At 50.0% G+C, this 7,500-nt stretch overlaps 1 non-coding gene across 1 annotated transcript; it reads left to right on the forward strand.

The window, feature by feature from the left end:
• Positions 1 to 6,559: 6,559 nt before the first annotated feature.
• On the forward strand, positions 6,560 to 6,714 carry LOC143176805 (5.8S ribosomal RNA). Its single transcript, XR_013001312.1, has one exon. It is a non-coding gene; the product is annotated as a 5.8S ribosomal RNA (ribosomal RNA).
• Positions 6,715 to 7,500: the final 786 nt, after the last annotated feature.

The raw sequence follows: 7,500 nt of genomic DNA on the forward strand, positions 1-7,500 counted from the left end.
ATGAGAAATATAAAGAGTGGAGCGAAAGATAATATAAAAAGGAGCGAAAGATACATACATATATATATATAAGTGTACGAGTTCAATTTCTGCACACACTCGATACACAAGAGAAATAATATTATATATACAGAGGAGGAAGGAGCGATAAACGTGCAACAACGCTTCCTCGTGAAAAATACTTGAACGATCATGCACAGAGAGGTATCTCGATACCTGCTCTGCTGTATGACTAGACGGCTTACGCGCGGAGAGTTCATCTCCCGTCCGTCGGAAATTTCGAACGGCTTACGCGCGGAGAAATACACTTCTCCCGTCCGTCGAAATTTTTTTTTTTTACTTTGAACAAGGCGCATAGAGCCCGCCGAACCACGATTTCCGTGCGTCTTACATCTTTCGACGATGGGACGATCCACGCGAAGAGTTGTTTCGTGCTCGCGCGAGGTGCGATAGCGTCGATTCGCTTTTCTGTACGGGGAGAAATAGAACGATGAGTTGACTTATCGGGTCTTCGTTGGAATTACCGTCGCTGGCATTGTAAACTCCAGATGACCTTGTGATTCCTTCGTCGGGCACTGGTAAAGGGTGGCGATGATTCGTTCTATAATAGAAATACCCGTCGTAGCGATTCGGCCGAGACACCCGCCACGAAACACTCTCTCGTCGTGGAATCCCCGCGTCGGAGAGTAAAACGCGCGAAGGCTTACTATGAGAGAAGAAATAGTATATGCCGGTGGTTCGCGTGTGTAGGCTCTATACGAAATTGCGATTCAAGAGAGTAGGAAAAGACGCGATGAACCACGATTTCCGTGCGTCTTACGTCTCTCGACGATGGGACGATCCACGCGAAGAGTTGTTACGTGCTCGCGCGAGGTGCGATAGCGTCGATTCGCTTTTCTGTACGGGGAGAAATAGAACGATGAGCTGACTTATCGGGTCTTCGTTGGAATTACCGTCGCTGGCATTGTAAACTCCAGATGACCTTGTGATTCCTTCGTCGGGCACTGGTAAAGGGTGGCGATGATTCGTTCTATAATAGAAATACCCGTCGTAGCGTTTCGGCCTAGTCACCCGCCACGAAACACTCTCTCGTCGTGGAATCCCCGCGTCGGAGAGTAAAACGCCGAAGGCTTACTTATGAAACTTACGTCTCTCGACGATGGGACGATCCACGCGAAGAGTTGTTACGTGCACGCGTATGGTGCGATTGCGTCGATTCGCTTTTCTGTACGGGGAGCAATAGAACGTTGAGTTGACTTATCGGGTCTTCGTTGGAATTACCGTCGCTGGCATTGTAAACTCCAGATGACCTTGTGATTCCTTCGTCGGGCACTGGTAAAGGGTGGCGATGATGCGTTCTATAATAGAAATACCCGTCGTAGCGTTTCTTCCGAGTCAACCCGCTCACGAAACACTCTCTCGTCGTGGAATCCCCGCGTCGGAGAGTAAAACGCGAATTCATAGTATGGAAACTTACGTCTCTCGACGATGGGACGATCCACGCGAAGAGTTGTTACGTGCACGCGTATGGTGCGATTGCGTCGATTCGCTTTTCTGTACGGGGAGTAATAGAACGTTGAGTTGACTTATCGGGTCTTCGTTGGAATTACCGTCGCTGGCATTGTAAACTCCAGATGACCTTGTGATTCCTTCGTCGGGCACTGGTAAAGGGTGGCGATGATGCGTTCTATAATAGAAATACCCGTCGTAGCGTTTCTTCCGAGTCAACCCGCTCACGAAACTCTCTCTCGTCGTGGAATCCCCGCGTCGGAGAGTAAAACGCGAATTCATACTATGAAAACTTACGTCTCTCGACGATGGGACGATCCACGCGAAGAGTTGTTTACGTGCACGCGTATGGTGCGATTGCGTCGATTCGCTTTTCTGTACGGGGAGAAATAGAACGTTGAGTTGACTTATCGGGTCTTCGTTGGAATTACCGTCGCTGGCATTGTAAACTCCAGATGACCTTGTGATTCCTTCGTCGGGCACTGGTAAAGGGTGGCGATGATGCGTTCTATAATAGAAATACCCGTCGTAGCGTTTCTCTTCCGAGTCAACCCGCTCACGAAACTCTCTCTCTCGTCGTGGAATCCCCGCGTCGGAGAGTAAAACGCCGAAGGCTTACTATGAAACTTACGTCTCTCGACGATGGGACGATCCACGCGAAGAGTTGTTACGTGCACGCGTATGGTGCGATTGCGTCGATTCGCTTTTCTGTACGGGGAGTAATAGAACGTTGAGTTGACTTATCGGGTCTTCGTTGGAATTACCGTCGCTGGCATTGTAAACTCCAGATGACCTTGTGATTCCTTCGTCGGGCACTGGTAAAGGGTGGCGATGATTCGTTCTATAATAGAAATACCCGTCGTAGCGTTTCTTCCGAGTCAACCCGCTCACGAAACTCTCTCTCGTCGTGGAATCCCCGCGTCGGAGAGTAAAACGCGAATTCATAGTATGGAAACTTACGTCTCTCGACGATGGGACGATCCACGCGAAGAGTTGTTACGTGCACGCGTATGGTGCGATTGCGTCGATTCGCTTTTCTGTACGGGGAGCAATAGAACGTTGAGTTGACTTATCGGGTCTTCGTTGGAATTACCGTCGCTGGCATTGTAAACTCCAGATGACCTTGTGATTCCTTCGTCGGGCACTGGTAAAGGGTGGCGATGATTCGTTCTATAATAGAAATACCCGTCGTAGCGTTTCTTCCGAGTCAACCCGCTCACGAAACTCTCTCTCGTCGTGGAATCCCCGCGTCGGAGAGTAAAACGCGAATTCATACTATGAAAACTTACGTCTCTCGACGATGGGACGATCCACGCGAAGAGTTGTTTACGTGCACGCGTATGGTGCGATTGCGTCGATTCGCTTTTCTGTACGGGGAGAAATAGAACGTTGAGTTGACTTATCGGGTCTTCGTTGGAATTACCGTCGCTGGCATTGTAAACTCCAGATGACCTTGTGATTCCTTCGTCGGGCACTGGTAAAGGGTGGCGATGATGCGTTCTACAATAGAAATACCCGTCGTAGCGTTTCTTCCGAGTCAACCCGCTCACGAAACTCTCTCTCGTCGTGGAATCCCCGCGTCGGAGGGTAAAACGCGATATATAATAGTATATGCCAGTGGTTCGCGCGCGTCGTCTCTGAGATACGCGGTCGACAGAGTTCCGAAAACACGTGATGTGCCACGATTTCCGTGCGTCTTACATCTTTCGACGATGGGACGATCCACGCGAAGAGAACGTTCGTGCTTGCGTGAGGTGCAACAGCGTCGATTCGCTTTTCTGTACGGGGAGAAATAGAACGTTGAGTTGACTTATCGGGTCTTCGTTGGAATTACCGTCGCTGGCATTGTAAACTCCAGATGACCTTGTGATTCCTTCGTCGGGCACTGGTAAAGGGTGGCGATGATTCGTTCTATAATAGTAATACCCGTCGTAGCGTTTCGACCGATGTCACCCGCCACGAAAGTCTCTCTCGACGTGGAAACCCCGCGCCGAAGAGTAAACGCGAAGGCTTACCATACGAAAGAAAACGGTATTATACGCCTGTGGTATGTGCGTCTCGGCTCTGTGATACGCGATCGGCAGAGTTACAAAAAAACGTTGATGGGCCACGATTTCCGTGCGTCTTACATCTTTCGACGATGGGACGATCCACGCGAAGAGTAGTTACGTGCTCGCGCGAGGTGCGATAGCGTCGATTCGCTTTTCTGTACGGGGAGAAATAGAACGATGAGTTGACTTATCGGGTCTTCGTTGGAATTACCGTCGCTGGCATTGTAAACTCCAGATGACCTTGTGATTCCTTCGTCGGGCACTGGTAAAGGGTGGCGATGATTCGTTCTATAATAGAAATACCCGTCGTAGCGATTCGGCCGAGTCACCCGCCACGAAACTCTCTCTCGTCGTGGAATCCCCATGTCGGAGAGTAAAACGCGAAGGCTAACTATATAAGAAATATATAGTATTATTTATGCCTGTGGTTCTCCGTTTGCCCTACTCTCAGATACGCGACTCGGAGAGTTACGAATAATCGTGATGGACCACGATTTCTGTACGTCTTACATCTTTCGACGATGGGACGATCCACGCGAAGAGATCATTCCTGCTTGCGTGAGGTGCGATAGCGCCGATTCGCTTTTCTGTACGGGGAGAAATAGAACGATGAGTTGACTTATCGGGTCTTCGTTGGAATTACCGTCGCTGGCATTGTAAACTCCAGATGACCTTGTGATTCCTTCGTCGGGCACTGGTAAAGGGTGGCGATGATTCGTTCTATAATAGAAATACCCGTCGTAGCGATTCGGCCGTGTCACCCGCCACGAAAATCTCTCTCGTCGTGGAATCCCCGCGTCGTAGAGTAAACGCGAAGGCTTGCTATAGAAGACTATAGTTTATACGCCTGTGGTTCACCGGTTGCCTGCTCTCCGGGGTACGCGATCGCGCAGGAGTTACGGAAGAACTTGATGGGCCACGATCTCCAAGCGGCTATATCTTTCGACGATGGGACGATTCACGCGAAGAGAACGTTCGTGCATGCGTGAGGTGCGATAGCGTTGATTCGCTTGTCTGTACGGGGAGAAATAGAACGATGAGTTGACTTATCGGGTCTTCGTTGGAATTACCGTCGCTGGCATTGTAAACTCCAGATGACCTTGTGATTCCTTCGTCGGGCACTGGTAAAGGGTGGCGATGATTCGTTCTATAATAGAAATACCCGTCGTAGCGTTTCGACCGATGTCACCCGCCACGAAATTCTCTCTCGTCGTGGAATCCCCGCGTCGGAGAGTAACCGCCGAAGGCTTGCTATAGAAGACTATAGTTTATACGCCTGTGGTTCACCGGTTGCCGGCTCTCCGGGGCACGCGATCGCGCGAAGGTTACGGAGGGACGTGAAGCGCCCGAGCAATGAAACGTCCGCAGGAGGAAACGAGCAACCGCCGAACATTGTTTCGCGACGTTTCCATAATGTATTGTCGTTTCGCTCGCATCCCGCTTCTTTCCCCTAGTTTCCTCGACGCGTAGTTTCGCAGCCTTAGTGGACGAATCATTCTCGATTCGAGGAAAGATATGCAGTGGGGCGTGCAATGAGCCCGCCAGAGACCACGATCTCCAATGCGTCTTTACATCTTTGGACGATGGGACGATCCACGCGAAGAGAACGTTCGTGCTTGCGCGAGGTGCATTAGCGTCGATTCGCTTTTCTGTACGGGGAGAAATAGAACGATGAGTTGACTTATCGGGTCTTCGTTGGAATTACCGTCGCTGGCATTGTAAACTCCAGATGACCTTGTGATTCCTTCGTCGGGCACTGGTAAAGGGTGGCGATGATTCGTTCTATAATAGAAATACCCGTCGTAGCGATTCGGCCGAGTCACCCGCCACGAAACTGTCTCTCTTTCGTCGTGGAAACCCCGCGTCGGAGAGTAAAACGCGCGAAGGCTGTGACTGTAACATATATATATATATATACACAGTATACAATGCCTGTGGTTTTTGCGCGTGTCGGCTCTTCGGTATACGCGATCGGCCAGAGTTACGGAGGGACGGTGAAGCGCACGAGAAATTGAAACGGCCGCACGATTGGAACCGAGCAACCGTCGAACATTGTTTCGCGACGTTTCCATAATGCGTTTTCGTTTCGCTCGCATACCGCTTCTTTTCCCCTAGTCTCTGAGACGCGTTTTCGAGCCGTTCTTCTACTATCGATTCTCGTAGAGAGAAGGGACCGGGTAGTCTGGAAGTGGAACCCGCATCTTGCGTGTACCGTACACGGAATTGAGAGGACCGGCCGTGAAGCTCGTTTTAAAGCCGTGCGTCTGACACCCAACTCTTGCGCGCCAATTTCGCGGCAAGAGATAATATGGGACGAATGACCGGCAAAGAGCCAGCTGTGAAGTCTGTTTTTTTAATCGAATCCGTGGACGTGTGTATGCCGTAGCGTCGCTCGTCGTGTTCGTTCATGGTCGTTCCGAGAGAAAGAACGAAAGCGGTAACGAAGGGACCGGCCGTGAAGCTCGTTTTAAAGCCGCGCGTCTGACACCCAACTCTTGCGCGCCAATTTCGCGGCAAGAGATAACATGGGACGAATGACCGGCAAAGAGCCAGCTGTGAAGTCTTTTTTCATTATTTGCTTTCAATCGATCGATCGGTACGATTCGTGCAACGTTTCGCGCGATGCGACGCGAAAACATGCGCGCAACAATAGATGCGTCTGATCGGAAGAACGCGAGGGTCGACTGCACGCGATGGATTCAGTATCGGGTAGGATACAAAATATATCCCCGTCGTTTCCACGCGTGCGAGTCTTCTGCGTCTTTCGCGGGTTTTTGAATGCACTATACGCCCGGAACGTCGAGAAATATATACATATTACTTGAACGTTTTTCGTCTCGAAAGGCTTCGGTGTCGTCTCCAAGGCGACGCCTGAATCTCCTTCGCGCGCTGGTCGGAGATTCAGGTATCAACTTTTATCTTCTCTTTGAAAGAAGAGAGATATTAGGTCGAACAAGTGAGAATAAAATTATATATGTGAAATATAAAATTTATACGATTACCCTGAACGGTGGATCACTTGGCTCGTGGGTCGATGAAGAACGCAGCTAATTGCGCGTCAACGTGTGAACTGCAGGACACATGAACATCGACATTTCGAACGCACATTGCGGTCCACGGATACAATTCCTGGACCACGCCTGGCTGAGGGTCGTTTACGTACCATACACTGCTTGCGTAGCTCTGTCAAATCCCCGCCGTCGTTCACCTCTTCGGATCGAACGTTTTTTTACCGAAGGGCGCAAAGAACGTCTCTGAGTCGGGTTAAGAGAAGGATGCTACGTACGAGCGAACGATGGGTGTCTCGTCGGCGTTTGTCGCGGACACGCGAAAATTCTGTGAATTTCACGGACAGTGTACGTTCTAGTTGTTGCAAAACGATCGGAATCGTTTGTATGGACTCGCGTGAGTGTTCGCGGCGTCGTGCGTCGTTCAATTACGACCGCCCGCGGATACCGCTCCACTGCGATATGGATCTGAGCGACAACTTTTTCGGCTGTTCGTGAGATGAACGGTTTCGTGTGTTTAGAAAAATTTTTTTTCCCGCGCTCCCGACGTCACCTGAAATGATGCGTCAGAGGTGAAAGAAAATATTAAGAAGTCGAGAGAGAGAGACTACACACGTTTTATTCATATTTTGTATACCGTGCGTGAGACGGATGTGCACGACACGTCGTATGTCGGTATATTACCGACTGGCCCCAGGGAGATTGTTTTCTTCCTCTCTTACGAATGAGATGTACGTTTCGGAGGATCGTCGTTACCGAAACACACGGCAAAACGAGACTTCTCGCAGCAGAACCTTTATACACAATACACATCGACTCTTTTTACCCCGAGAGAGAGAGAAAAGGTGTATTTCTTTTTTTTATTTTTCGAATTCGACGCACGAACGCTTTGACGACTGGAGAAAAACACGGTGTGTGTTAAAATCGTGCGG

This window comes from Nomia melanderi, unplaced genomic scaffold, assembly GCF_051020985.1.
Source record: "Nomia melanderi isolate GNS246 unplaced genomic scaffold, iyNomMela1 scaffold0873, whole genome shotgun sequence".
Taxonomy (NCBI): domain Eukaryota; kingdom Metazoa; phylum Arthropoda; class Insecta; order Hymenoptera; family Halictidae; genus Nomia; species Nomia melanderi.